At 32.7% G+C, this 15,925-nt stretch overlaps 1 protein-coding gene across 1 annotated transcript in view; it reads right to left on the bottom strand.

Annotated features, from left to right (window-relative positions):
• The window catches only part of LOC115209524 (transcriptional coactivator YAP1), a 97,006-nt gene that overhangs the window by 79,768 nt on the left and 1,313 nt on the right, over positions 1-15,925 (bottom strand). The gene's annotated exons all lie outside the window — the stretch shown is intronic.

The raw sequence follows: 15,925 nt of genomic DNA, 5'->3' as shown, positions 1-15,925 counted from the left end.
AAAATCTCTACATCTATAACATTTAAAAATGTTTCTACATTACCATGGACATATGGAAACTAATGAATCTACAAAATATGAACAAGTGCACAAAGGGGATCTTTGTATTTGTTCATAATAACAGTGATTGTGCAACAAGGAAGTGTGTAACATTTCATTGAAGCAAGATACCTGTTTCACAATTGCTCTCAAAGTTCAACTAGCTGAATGAGGAGACACGTTATGAAACTAGCATTAAGAGCATAAGGCATTGTCTTAAAAACGATAAAAGCTTTTAATATCTAGGTATCAGATCATATCCCACCAAGTTTGAAATTGGTTTTCACTTCAGCAGAGAACCTCGTTCTCTTGACTGGAATGCTGATAAGTGTGGCATTAAATTTTTACATTATGTCTATGGATTTTATAAATACTTGGTCTTTAGTAAAAATGAAGGCACAAATATAGCTTATAGGCATGGGTATGGCTGTATATAAGAGCTGGTGGTGTGACTGTGTAGTTGAAGAGCTTGCTGTCCAACTATGTGGTTTTGGATTCAGCCCCACTGTGTGGAACCTGGGGCAAATACCTTATACTATAGTCTTCAGCTAACCAAAACCTTGTGAATCAATTTGGTAGAAAGAAACTGAAAGAAGCCAGTTGTGTGTATACACACACACATATATATATATATATATATATATATATATATATATATATATATATAAAGAGGAAGAGAGAGAGAGAGAGAGAGAGACGACTGCATTTGTGTGCATGTGTTTACGTATTACTTTGTTTTGACATCCTGTAGTGGGTGTAAAATGAGCAACAGTGTAATACAAGTTTTCATTTTGTTCATTTCTAGTCTTCCATAAAAAAAAAAAACGTATCTGGCCATGGGGAAATATTAGCTTACTGGGAAACAGGAACGGTATCCAGATGTAGAAAATCTGTCGCAATAAATTCCATCTGATCCATGTAGTAAAGAAACTGAGTCTTCTGAATAATATATATTCTCAGTGGAGGGTTTGAGAAAATAGCCGAGGAACACTAGATATATATTCATCATAGTTCAAGCATGAACTTTATTTCATAATAGAAGACTGATAAAGAACAAATATTAGATGACTGAATTGAATCAAATGTCTTACAGACTCAGAGTGAAAATCAAAATGTAGTTCCTATGTTTTCAAAGTTCACCATTGCTTGCTTAACTGGTTTTTTTTTCTAACTAACCACTAATATCATTAGGATGATTATCAAAGTAATAATCAAATTAAAATCTAAGGCTGTATATGGTAAACAACATCAAAGTTAACAAAGTTGAGTAATTTGAAATTAAAAGGTCATATATACAGATAGGTAGGCCAACAAATGATTACACAAAAAACAACCCTTATCATGAATGATATAAGACAGTATAATAGCTAATAAATATACATTTTAATGTAGTTAGAATGGTTAACAATCCAAGGCAAATAAAAATTGTTTTATGGCTTTCTTAACTTTCTTAACCAGAAGCATTTCTTGTAACAGTTTCATTCTCACCATTTAGCACCAACTGAGCTATTTGTTCCTGAAGAAATTTGAGCCAAACATTTTAATGAATAATGTTCACCATGTAGTGATTTGTATAGATAGTAAAATATTTACAAACACATATGAGAAGGTGACTTTGTATGTTGTCTAATGTAAGACCAGTGAGATATAACTTCAACACATAGCAAGCTTTAAACTCAGAAAAAAGCAATTAAATTTAATTTCAACTATCATATTTATAAAATAGTATTCAACTTGAAAGTTAGCAAGCTGCTATAACTATTTCAATAATATAATCAGCTTAGCTTAATTGCATTAAATTCATTAATTAGGAAATTTGGGCAATCCCATGCTAAATAAAAAATAGCTTTATCCTGAATTGTTGTTATCAAAGCAAAAGAAAACCAACAAAAACAGTAATGAACAAAATAACATTTCTATTGAAATCCAGTTTAGATCCAGACAGATACTTTCATTTGAGAACAGATGATGTAAAAAGATATTCATTAAATTAGCCTTGATTGACTTGAGTAAGTTAAATGTTCAACTAGGTTTGGGTTTTCTCAGTTAACTAGTACCTTTAACTCCAGATTTAATGGATGCTTATTCTTCTGTTCATGTAAATGTAAAAAATTAAAGATGTTACTAAGCAAGACTAAAAACCTTCAACAGTGCCTCTCTCTAAATGTTTGTCCTTCATTAGAAAACAACAACTAGAATAGAGCTAATAGTACATTAAGATGATAAGGCATGGCCTTTATTATACAATTTTATAATAAATACATATATATATATTTTTTATGTGCAATACAGTGTGAACCAGCACTGAAACAAATTTAAATATCAGAAAGCCTGGCTATGAGAGAAATATTCAGAATGTAAACACATTCTTTCTGATTTGCAGAAAAACGGATGGGAAGTCTGCTGATATATCATTTCACAGCATGCTGACTATTTTGCTGCAAAGACATACTCAGTTTCCTTCTCCAATCAATAGTATAGTATATTCAGCTCTGATATAGCATGGTGTTTATAATACAGTATAATATTTTGTAAGAGAAAATAATTAGATAGTACTAAATGAAATAAGTTAATTAACTGTTGTTTTCAGATAAATATATTGTAAAGTTTCTGTGCTTATAAAAGATACTAAAATCTTTGATAAAGTAGTACAAAAATAATCAGGAAAATGCTGAAGTCTAAGTGATTTCATTTGATTTTGTAGCAAATAATGAAATCACAAATGAATAGTATTTATTTCAAAATAAAAAATTTTGATAATTTTCTAAAATCATATTATACTATCTGATCTATGGAGGAATGGAAAAATAAATGTTAAACTGATATTATTTTATCAAAGAAAATTCAACTCCTAGTCATTTTGATATTTGGATATATAAGCCCCAGAGTCAGCAAGTTTTAGATGAAATTAGAACCAAACCTTGAATCTTTGTTTGTTGGACAGCAAATTAATCTTTGTTGTTAAAAAATGTGAAGAGTAAATTATAGCTGTCATAATTACAATAACAAAAATGACAATCATAGTAAAATGAGTTTTGTTTAACCGATTAATCCTTCAGCATTCAAGCTGGCCATATTCTGGTTCAACTATTCTAGTTGTGTCATATTCAAACAGGCCAGATCCAACCTCTCACACCCATCTTACAATGTCACTCAAAAAATAAACAGTCACCACATCAAAATCTCAAAGCTATGAGATAATGCATGATTAATTCATAACAATGTTATTAAATAAGCTTTACATTTGACTGAGTAACCTGAATGCTAAAAGGTTAAATTGTAAAAAGCCACATCAGTCACAAAATATTGTAGATCTGGAGAAAACATTGTATGAGCCAAAAAGAGAGTCATCAGCATAGTCGCCAGAAAGAGCAGCCAAATAACCCTTGAATCATACACTTTTTTGAAAATTCTTGAAAATAAAGCTGAATTGGATAAATCTCATTGTAGGGGCATTGCAGCAAAGAAGACTGAATGTTCATGGCCAAAATGCCTTCATGGGACTAAATAACAACAATAATATTGTACATGGTCATGAATATTTAACTGATTCAAGTTGTCTGATTATTATGTAAAAATTATTATATTTATGATAAAAAAGAAATGTGAAATAAATATATCTAAATTGTATAATGTCATATATATGAGATCATAAGAACATAAGAAAATACTTTTTTCCGTGGTAAAAGTCTCTGGAAATGTAATTAAGTCAACTGGGAAGAATGAAAGTAAAAAAGTAAAAGAAATAAGAAGAGAGTGAATAGAATCGGACACAGGCTTACTACGTTAATGTTCCTCTCTATTTAAGATAAAACTCAGCCAACAAGAACCTAAAACCAGTAACAGCACCACCTTCTTACCAATTACTCCCATTTGGGACATCAGTTGAAGATAACTGATAAGATATTAATATCAGATTAAAACAATATCAGCAGTTTCCAATCCTGTTTGGCAGCAACTATATAGGTTACTGAGCAAAAAGAACAGAAAACCTTCAGGTCAATGACTAAATTCCCTTTTATAATTTTACATTAGTACCTTCACAGCATGTCTTCAAAATTTTTCTTTTTTTTTTTATAGAAATAATTCAATTAAAAAATATATAAGTAGATATTTTGCAGGCTGAAGTATTACTCCAGAGATTATATATTAAAACTAAACCATTACAAGTGAAATTTTACAGATGTTATTCATATATTTTACTTTTTCTTCAGATTTCTTTTGACTTAACCACAAGATTCCAATCTAGTCAGCAATATTACTGCAGGAAAATACTTTGGGGACCCTGAATAATCTGAGCCTGAACAAGTCAGGTTTCTGTAAAGAGGCTTGCAAAACTTTAAGCTGCATGGAGCCGATACAACTGAATCAAACCATTTTAAATAATAGTAGTAATATATATAAATATATTATGACTCAAGCTCCCAAATCAAATTCATAATAATGGAACTGGATGGAAATAGTTATGGGAATCTGTGAGAGTAGCAAAAAAAAAAAAATTTCATATTTATAGTTGAAAATCATATAAAAATTTGTGTTTAGTTAATTTTACAGATCTTTGTTTTACAATTAATTATTTGCAAATTCTTTAAAAATCTGCATTTGGTAAATGAGTAGATAGTTTATTCTGTTACTTGGGTATATGGATATGTAAGGATAAAGAATTCAGGACTTAGATTTAATGGGATAAAGAACAGCAGTATTATTATACTGGTGTCATGCAAATGGCACCCATGCCGATGGCACTTAAAAGTGGTTGGCATTAGGAAGAGCATCCAGCTGTAGAAACCATGCCAAATCAGACTGGAGTCTAGTGCAGCGTTCCAGCTTGCCAGCTCTGATCAAATCATCCAACCCATGCCAGCATGGACAATGGACGTTAAATGATGATGATGGAGATAAAGGGTCTAAGGTATATATTATTGTGAGTTGAAAAACTTTCAGCAACGAGTTATTAGACAAGGCAGTTATTAGACAAAAACTCCCAATAATAATATTTGAAATGTATATCCAGCCAACTTCCTACATACACCATCAATACTCCTTAATCATCATCATCAACAGCTGAGTTGCATCTACAATAATGAAGAAAGGCTTAGATGCACACATGAGGTTAATAATTTCCAAATAGCTGTCCCTCAAATTACCATACCTCATATAGGAGAGGAAAAGAGTAAGGAGGGGGGGGGGACAAGACTGTAAAAAAAAAAAAAATTTAAAGGAAGAAAAATTTTTCAGATTTGTCATTTGCAACGTCTGAAACACGATAGTAGATAAAACAGGGGACAACTGACGAAGGGAATGTTCTTAATGTTGCATGTCTCGTTTCTCTGTATGCTTGTTTTTTCGTTGCTCGAAAAAAGTTCGTTTTCTATGTTTTTGTTTTTTATATTCTCGTTTCTCATTCTGTCTACGTTTTTTTTTTATGTCCTGTACCCATATATGCATGTATATACATATATATGTAGGTATGTACATATATGTATGCATATATCTATTTTCCTTTTCCATAGGAAAGGGTAGTTTGGTGTACAGTGAAGGTACTTTGAGGAGCAGCTATTCCAAAATTCCTCCGAAAATTTTATCTACATAAGATAAAAATAGCTTGTGTATCATGTCTGCAGCATTTCAAGTTCGCCATCTATGATCATTCATAAGTTATACAAGTATTAAACAATCGATAAGAAGTAAGAGCCTAATAAACAGATATCATTTTTTAAACTTGGCTTTTATATTGTATGAGGGATGGAACATCTTTTAAGCAGAGTGTTTCACGTTCTCAGATCAAGTTTCACCGAGGTCAACTTTGCCTTTTATCCTTTTGGGGTCGATAAAATAAGTACCAACTGAGTACTAGGGTCGATGTAATCGACTTAACTCCTCTCCCGAAAATACTGGCCTTGTGGCAAAATTTGAAACCAATATTAGAAAGAAAAGAATGAAAATTCGTCTGCGTCATTCGTGTAGTAGTTAAAGAAATTTCAGCCGGGAATCGAAACACAATCGCAAGTTCACAACACAACATAGCAATAATAAATAAATGGATCAGACACAAAGAGTTTAAAATGAGAAAAGATGCGAAATGGAAATAAGGAAAGCTTCAATCATGGAGAGCATACATTTTACAGACAGAAAAAACCAAATTCCCTAGTTGGGCCGAATTCAATAGTGTGTGGGCAGGACTGGAATTCTGTTAGAGATAGGCTTTGGTAAATTTCCTGGTTATTTCCCTTTGCTGAACTTCCCAAGGAGTACACACACACACACACGCACATACACACACACACTTCAAGCCATATACTTTTATGGTATAAATAATAGTTGCTCTGTGTGTGTGCGTTTTATGGTTAATCATAATACCTCTTAATCTCTTAATAAAATGTTCAAGTTAATAACAATATTAAAAATCGAAATTAATTTTTTCTTTAATCGTTAACTCTACACATACGTTTCAAAACGTCGACAAAATAAACCCATAATAAATAAATAAAATAACTTATACTGTTTAAATTTTTTCAGCATTGAAAGTAATAATAAAAAAGGTTTAGTAATAATTGCATCTCGTTTGTAGAGGAACATAATTACATTTTTTATTTACTATGTCTAAATTATTTATCAGTGTATTGATATCTATTTCAAACGCGTTACATTTGGGCGTGGACAAAAGTGGTCTAACGAAATGGAAATTAAAATGACATCACGCGCGCGCGTACATGCACACACACACACACACACACACACATACATATGTATATACATACATGTACAAGTATACACATAGTCTCATACATTTTTTTTTTTGTCTATGTTTGGTATAAATTAATTTAGCTAACTTAAATTATACCACGAAAAGTTATTATATAAAAAGTAATGTGAGAAACATATTTTTTTTAAACTTCTGAATAATATCAATTGATCAGGCAAATGTAAACAAACAGCAATTTCAGTATTATGGAGTTGCAATGAGAGGAGTTAGTTATTAAACATTGAATCATTTCTGAAGGCTTCGACATGAGGAGGGAGCTCCAGGGTTCGCAAGTCAAATTTGTAGGCGTACACATGATTTTGTATTATATACACGCACACGTAAATATATTTACATATATTACTTTGTATTACAGTAAAAAAAAATGAAAATGAACATATTTGTGTAATATATATATATATGTGTGTGTGTGTAAAAGAAAAAAAGAAAGACGTAAAAATAATATTCGTTCATACATCGACAGCCTGGAAGAAATTGCGTTAAATTTATCGGTGATCAAAGACAGGCGAAGTCGATCCCAGCAGTGTTATTAGAGAAGAATGAAGCGCCAAACGCAAGCACATAATACGGAAGAGTTATGCGCTGCTAAATCTAATGCCCTGTCATTATTATATGATTGCTTTATTGTGCCACACAAGTCTTTCAAATGCTACATTACAATAAAATTTGGGAAATAATAATAACGCTTTTTTCTTCTAAACAGCGGTGTTTTTTTTTAGTTCTTTCTTTTTCTTTTAACTTTCAAAGTTCTTCAATTAGAAAAAAAATGCCTAAAATACATTTACAGATTTCAAATAAAAAGAAATCATTCATTTATATTATAAGTGGGATAAGACGGTGCAATGTTCATGCCTTTCAAATGGATGAAAATTATAATGGTTCCGACAAGAGATCGAAACTGAATCACAGGCGAAATCCAATGACTGGGTGTTGTATTTTGACTCACTGCCTCAAAGGCAATAAAGTAGTTTTGTGTATTAAAAAAATATTTTTTCTTTCTAGTTTACGTAAAATGTTGATGAAATGGAACTTATTTCATTATATAAAATAATGTTTATTTAAAAAAAAAAACCCGAATAAAATTTGATGTAGAAGTCACTCTAAATGACAGAATTAAAAATTATGTACAAAAAATAATGATAAAAATAATTTTTTAAAATGGGTGGTTACCGCAATGAATGAAAAATTTATATATTTTAAGATAACATTTTGATAGTTTCTATGTAGGGTGCGAAGCATTTAGAAGTTTTTGTTTTTGTTTTTAATTTTATTTTATTTCATTTGTTAAGTTTTAAGGTCTCTCCTCATACTGTCTGCGACTCCGTAGTTATTAAATGTCAATGTACAAGTGTTGCTTAAAGTATGGGTGTATGTATTTACACACACACGAATGTGTGGATATGCATATCATGTATATATATATATATATATATATATATATATATATATATATATCAATGTTTGCGCATGTTGCACACACGCGTACACAGAACCGTATAATGAATCGGCGAGACGTGTCTAAGCTTGGGAAAGGCATGAACATCAAAACTTTATGTTTTTTCATTAATTCTTGACAATTTATTCCAGCATGAGAATAGTTTCTGGTTGTGGTGGTGGGGGAGGTGAGTAAAGTATTTTTTTTATTAAACCTGGCTAGGAGATAGTTCATCAGAAAGGCTTTTAAATATCGGATATCTAATCTCATCTGGTACAAATACCTATCTTATTTTATTCTTATAGACTCCCAGGTTAGTCGTGATCGAACACAGCAAAGATCAAAGGAAGTCATTCCATCCCAAACATTAATTTTAGGGTTAGAAAGGCAAGTGTTATTAGAGAGAGAGAGAGAGAGATGATTTTGCTACTATTACTAGCAAGTAAGCGCCTGCTTTACGCGTAGGGGTTTGTTCCCTCATTGATTCGACCTCTCTCTCCCTCGTGATAGATAGATATAGATATACGTGAGTATGTATGTGTATATTTCTGAAGCATAAAAGGAAAAAAAAAAACATTAACACCAGCTAAATTTGAGTCTAGACTGGAATATTTCTCTATCAGAAATTTTTGATGAGTGACAGAATCAATGAGTGACGAATTATATTGCGTACTTAGTTACGTCCCTTTACAATAAGTTTTATCTTCTGCAGAGGGTGATTTTTTTGTTTTTCATCTCTAAGATGTCCCAATATCATAATCGAAGTCGATGGAATGGATTATAGACATCCCCAGTACATTTGTGGACTCATGTCTGCCTGAAAAATTAAAATTTAAAAGCGGTGAATTGGCAGAATCATTAGAATATCGGATAAAATGCCTTGAAGTATTTCTTCCGGTTTGTGGCATTTTGAGTTCAAATCGTGCTGGTCAGCTTTCTTTTTCATCTTCTCGGTGACGATAAAATAAAATACCAGTTAAGTACTCGGATCGATATACTTGACTATTATCCTCCTCAAAAGTCAAACCTAGTGGCTAGATCACAAAATTAATAATATTAACACTATTATATGCTGTCAACCCCGCTGAGTGCAGGGCTGGACATTCCGTGGCTACTGATGCGCAAGCACGCGCTGAGGCTGCTGCATCTCCAGCTTTTCGTTGACAGTGAACAGGTCTGGCCACCGTCTGTCACGTCTTTCCCCATATCGACTCTTTTGATAGAGCAGCAGTCTTGGATCAAACGTAGACCGAAGTAGAGCGCACTGTGCCTAGAGTGTCGACAGATGTTCTCTGCTCCCAACCAGTAGAGTAAAACGGTCGGTGGAAGTTCCACCAGGCATTTTATAAGAAGAATAGCGAATAAGTGTGATGATGTTCTTGGGGAAATTCGGTATGTCGATAAAAATTAACTGGCAGATCTTTTTCGGAGGACTTTCAGTCCAGGGCCCATTGAAAATTTCCAGATGACACTGGCCTGGCAGTGTTATCGAGGGGCATTGCCAGCCAGAGATAAACTCTAATAGCATTCCAGTGCTGACAATCGGTACTGACCTAGATGCGCAAAATGTCACGAAACTGTTCTGTACGCGCTCATCCAGTGTCCGAGCTTTTCTAACTTGTAGGCTTTTGTCGAATTGTTGCAGTCGCGAATAGGATGAATCCTGATATCAGTTGAGTCCATAGTAGATATCGTCCCGCCAACTTTCTTTGGCTGAGGCGGGCAGGCAGTGTTTATTTGTCTCATAGCCATGGCAAAAGAAGCTATGTGATGGAAAAGACTGAAAGTATTCAACACAAACCACTTTTCTTTTCAGCCAAGCCCTCATCAACTTTCTCAAGTCCCAATAGGAAAAGAAAGTGGAGAGGGATGTACTGCCAGAAAAATTCGTTGAAAGGTGGATGAGAGGCGAGCATGGTTCAAGTGAACGGTACTATTCTGAGCATTTAGATCGGAAGAAGACAGAATTGGAAGGACACCTGCGTAAGTGGTCAAGGTAACCGTGCTTTTTATGGGGTAGTCATCGGAGCCCTACGTTTTCTGCTTTGTTCCAATGTCTTTAGTACCTTTGAGGCCAATAAAGAAACGATTATTACATATTTTATTACTATTATCATCATCATCGTTATTATAAGGCGGTGAGCTGGCAGATTCGTTAGCGCATCGGAGACTAAAAGCTTAATGGCATTTCTTTCGGCTCTTTACGTTGAGTTCAAATCTTGCCGATTTCAACTTTGCATTTCATCCTCTCAGGGTCGATGATATAAAGTACCAGTCAAGTGCTGGAATTGATGTAACCTACAGCAACCCCTCCACAAATGTATACTTCATCTTGAGCCTATATCAAAAATCATAATTAAAGTATACGTAATACTACAAACAGACAATTCCTAACTGAGAAAAGCATCCTACCACTTCTCCTCTCTAAAACATTTCAAGCTTCATGCCTATGTGAAAAACAAAAATAAAAATCGATTTCTTTTGATTTAAAGCTCAAAACTAACTTAGCAAGAGAGATATACAGTCAAGTGAACCGTATGTATATTGTATTAACCTCGAAAAGATGAAAGACAAAATAGATCCCCGATGGGTAGTGGTGGATTTGAACTGCTTTTGTATTATTAAAAGGGCAAGGGAGGTCAAGGCAATAAAACTCCAGACTAGATGTTTTACTCTGCCTAGCTCGAGTTGGGTTCCAGTTCATTTTCTGGAATCGATTCAATAAACACACCAGCGAACAAACTCCAGTTGACTTTATCCACACCCACCTATATAACTCGCCCTGAAACTTGCCCAGCACACACACACATATCACATTGGTCTAACAGATTAGTAATAATTATATAAGGCATTGTAGTTCAGAAATTGCAAGCATGAGAAATCAAAAAGATTTTTGTTTTGTTTTGTGTATGTTGTAGTGTGTGTACCATGTCCGAATGTTTTAATACAGTTTTGTTTAATAATCAATACAGGAAATCATACGGCAAGGGAACTATGTTAGAGCTTCAATAAGAAAGTGATGATTCAATGGCAAATTCCAGTCCCTCTCCCAATTACCAACCAATTAAACTGGATCTCCTTTGTAAAGATAATAATAATAATAATAATAATAATAATGATAATAATAATAGAGAAAGAGAAGGACAAAACGAGAGAGAAAATCGTTCCCAGAACAATCATAAGCTGAAACTGACACAATAATTACAGAGGTTCGATTGAAAACGGTTCCAGTATGAAACCAGTTCTTACTGTTCACTCATTCATCCCTCCATTCATTCATTCAGCCACCCTAATATTTATTCCCTTTAAAAGCATCGAAAACAAAAATAAAAAAAACTCGTGCGAATCTACCCATCACAAACTTCAATAGCTAAAATCTTTTTTATTCAATTAAAAAAAATATATAGACCAGAACTCTTGTAATTTAATTTCTTTTTATTACTTATATCGTCGCTTAAAAAAATTCCCTACCGTCTCGCTGTATAAAGTGCAGGGAGACTTCAAGGCAATGATAATTAGATGTAGCAAAGAAGCGAAATGAAATGGTATCTCCCGACACACAGAAGTAATTGAGGTCAACAGTGCTGGTGTATAGCTAGGCAAAAGGATGGCTCAGCACTGATGACTGATTCGTCAACAGACACAAGCGAAGCAAAGGAAGACAGTCGGATGCCTTCGTTGCAAAAACAGTGGGGGAATTCTGAGAGTATTTCCTTAATTATAAGCGAATTCAAACTGGGCCATATGTAGAAACAGATGACATGGCAACATTTAAAGTTCATTAAAAAATTTGAACAGCCTGAATTCAATTTTGGATAGGATTAGAAGGGGCGAGTAGAAAAAAGGAGTGACAAAAACTACATCTGGTTTTGGCAAGGCTAACAAAACAAAAAAAAAACCCATTCCAGTCCAATATAGCTATCACTTTATCCCAATTTTTAACACCAACCAACAGTATATATATATATATATATTCTTTCACAATTCAAATATTAGCTAATATTGAAGTTAAGGAGTACTGAAGTCATTTCAAAGGAAGCATTCAAACGGTTGGGGAACTGGTCTTAAATTTTAGTTTTGAGATTCATATATGAATAAATATTCATTAACTAGATAAATGTGATAGCTAGTGTAGCTCCCGTTTCCCACCAAAAGAAAGGGGAAAAAAAAGCGAGGGGGGGGAGAGGAGTAGAGTTAGCACTTTGGTAAAGTGGAATAAATAGCTCAGACTTCCAAGAGAAGTTGGATTTCCCCGCAATAATCGATGACAAATGTAATAATGAAGTGCAAAAGCGGAAAGTGAAGTGTGGCAGGAGAAGCTAGTAATATAATGAATAGAAAAATGTAATCTCATACTTGTATATTGTTGTTGATGAGTATACACACATAAATGTGGGAGTGTGTCTGTGAGTAGAACAGACTAAACTACTGAGAATACTTACATAATTATTAAAATTACTAATATTCATAACGATAATTTTCGTGAAAAAGTTTATATAAACTTAAAGAATCGTTCTAAGCAGAAGGGTTTATAAAGAAGCATAAAGGATTTTATTTACAGTCGCTTTCTCTCTCTCTCTCTGTATACACACACATATATATATATATATATATATATATATATATAAATTATTACATTATATAAAAGGGCTTAGTAAAATAAATTACTTTGCCGCATACTGAACTCATTAGAAATAGTAGCTAAAAAAACTTTTTTAAAACTATTTCTAATACTTAAAGAAAACCTCTCTCATATAGTGTTTGCTCAATTCAACTCACGAAAGTGAGTTGAATTGAGCAAACACTATATGAGAGAGGTTTTCTTAAGTATTAGAAATAGTTTTAAAAAAAAGCCCTTTTATATAATGTAATAATTTGAATTCGCCTTAAATGGTCCCTTTGCATACTGAATACTTGGTGAAATTGATTAATAATTAATTAATTTTACCCTCAATTGTTGAAATTATATATATATATATATACAGCCAGCATCATGGCATTATTATTAGATGAGAAATACACCAGCTAGCACAGCAGGTCTTCATACAACATTTAGGTGAGGGAGACTATTACAGAAGTCGTTCTCTTAGCATCATTTTCCCAACTGGAACCTACCATGTAGTTTGATTTAACTGTAAATAAAGATCGATAAAATAATGTTGTAGGTGTAGAATGAAAGAGAGACAGGAGGGTTCTATGAGGTCTTTGAGAGACTAAGCAGGGAGTGGAATAGCCATTCTTTAAATGCAAGATAGGCCTGGGAAAGAAGAGTAAGTAAAGTTCCTCCTAACTTGTATGTGTCAATTCGATTCCCATTAAACACAAAACCATTAAAGGAAAAAAAAAAGAAAAGAAAAGAAAGAAAGACTTCTGAAAGGGCTATCCTCAATATAGTAAATATTATTTATTTAGTCATTCGTTTCTTGGTGCTGATTATCAACTGAAAGGAAGAGTCAATTTAAATATTAATAGGGGTAGTAGGGCACGCATACACGCACAGAGTAAAAGTGAAGACAAATGCCAGCGGACCAAGTTGGTGTATCGATATGTTGATTTGAAGACGGGCATTTTGCGTTTATAATAAATTTCTATCTCAGATTAATACGATGACCTATGGCGATATTGTTTTATTTTCTTTTAAAAAAAGTTCATTTCTAACTATTAAATTAAAAAAAAAATCTAGACCAGAGTTTGTTCTAATTAACCTTTCTTTCTCGAAATATAATCCCATTATTATTATTAAACTGATTAAAAGTATTTCCAAATGATAAAAAGAAACGAAAATAGTTATGTATAAAAATATTTTTTAAGACATAAATAAAGGTCGGAAGAATTACTTTACTCGGCGATTAGGGAAAAAATAAATAAGTAAATAATCCCAAAGAAAATACAATTCAACCAAACTTTAAATACAACAATCTAATGAAAAATAACAAATTGATATCGAGTTCTTGAATATTTGATGCATATTCTTAAGGATTGCTGTTTCCTTCTTTACCCTTGCTACTCGATTATTATGGTATATATATATTTTTTTGAAGGCGAATAGGAATGGTTAAAAGGGATGCCACGAAGAATGGTGCTGCTGTTAACAGTCTAAGAGTAAAGAATAGCAGAACGATATGGCGAAAATTAAGAGAGGAAGCAGAAAGCGTTAAAACTGAAAATCGCAAAAATTGAGGTAAATGGGGAAAAAATTTTCAAAATTTAATAAACAATAATAGTAATAATGATATCATCATTGCAGCTACGTGTATAATAAATGGTGAAAATGTTAGTGTTTATATTGATACGTAACAAATTATACGCGTGTATGTATGTGTACGTGTGTGTATATATATATATATATATATATATTATATATATATATATATACATATATAAACAGAAACGCATACACATGAACGACGTGTGGATGAGTTTGCGAAAAAAAAAATATCGAAAAAGAAAATTGGCGATGTGATGAAGTGCTGATGAATGAATAAATGAACAACTAAATAAACAGACCACAATATTTCATCTAAATAAAAGACAGAATAAGTTTCGATGAAATGGTGTTTGAGGCTTAGTATAAATAAATAAATAAGTATAAACAATTATATAGATAGCAGTAGATCGTGGTGGGAGTGGGTGGAGAAAGTAAACAATAATGGCAGTTTACGATCGAGACGTGAGTGGGTGTATATATAATATGTATGCATGTGTGTGTGTGAGAGAATATATATATATATATATCTATAGATATATTGAGAGAGAGAGAGAGAGAGAAATAAAGAGATAGTTAGGTAGCCGAACTACGAGTGCGTGCTAGGATTCAATCTTAATGCCACTAATCCATATATATATATTGTGTATGTGTGTGTTTATGGTTTCGGAGTTTCGTCACCACCGAATGACAATCTAATAATAGAACTTGCCTATCAGTTAGATCTGGGATAAATGATTTTTTTTCTTTTTTTTTAATGAAATGAAAAGGAAACATTTTTGTTTCGTATAAGTGTCACTAGTTATTAATAGGTTATTGGGAAAAAGCGTTAACTGAATGACAGATGATCGATGAAAGAGCGTGAAATTTAGAAAAGAGATCAGTAGAAGAGACCAGTGGAAGATAATTACTGGAGCGTGACGCAAGAAAAAGAAAAAAGAAAGGAAAATTGCACGTGTTATAAACAAACTAAAAAGAAGATTGATAAAAGTCAAGAGGTGTCGAAAAAATAATAATAATGATAAATAAATAAATAAAAAAAATTAAAGAATATAGGGCAATAGTGGTAGTAGCAATAGTAGTAATTCCTGCGATAGCTTTTGTGCGGTTATGGCTGAGGGAGAGATGCCGAAACAGGACAGGGCAGCAAACATTACGTGAGTGTAAAAGAGACGGCGACAAGCCTACAAGGAAGGAGCTGCAGATGTTCCAACATGGCGTCAGAAGAGAGAAGCGAATCGAAAGTCTGGCCAATTTCTTCAGACTTATTTTTACTACGGATATAAATAAATTAAAAAAAACAACAACAACAACAAAGAAAACAAACACAAATAAAGAATTCACAAGCTAAAACGGCTCGGAAAATGAGGAAATCGGAAAGGATAAGGTCAATAAATTGTAAGATCAGAGTTAGAAATAAATAAATAAATAAATAAATAAATAAAAAAGTTCTTTAGTTTTGAGGAAGAATTAAAAATGA

This window comes from Octopus sinensis, linkage group LG3, assembly GCF_006345805.1.
Source record: "Octopus sinensis linkage group LG3, ASM634580v1, whole genome shotgun sequence".
NCBI classification, from domain to species: Eukaryota; Metazoa; Mollusca; class Cephalopoda; order Octopoda; family Octopodidae; genus Octopus; species Octopus sinensis.
Note: the sequence above shows the minus strand (reverse complement) of the source record. Positions and strands in the feature narration are given on the sequence as shown.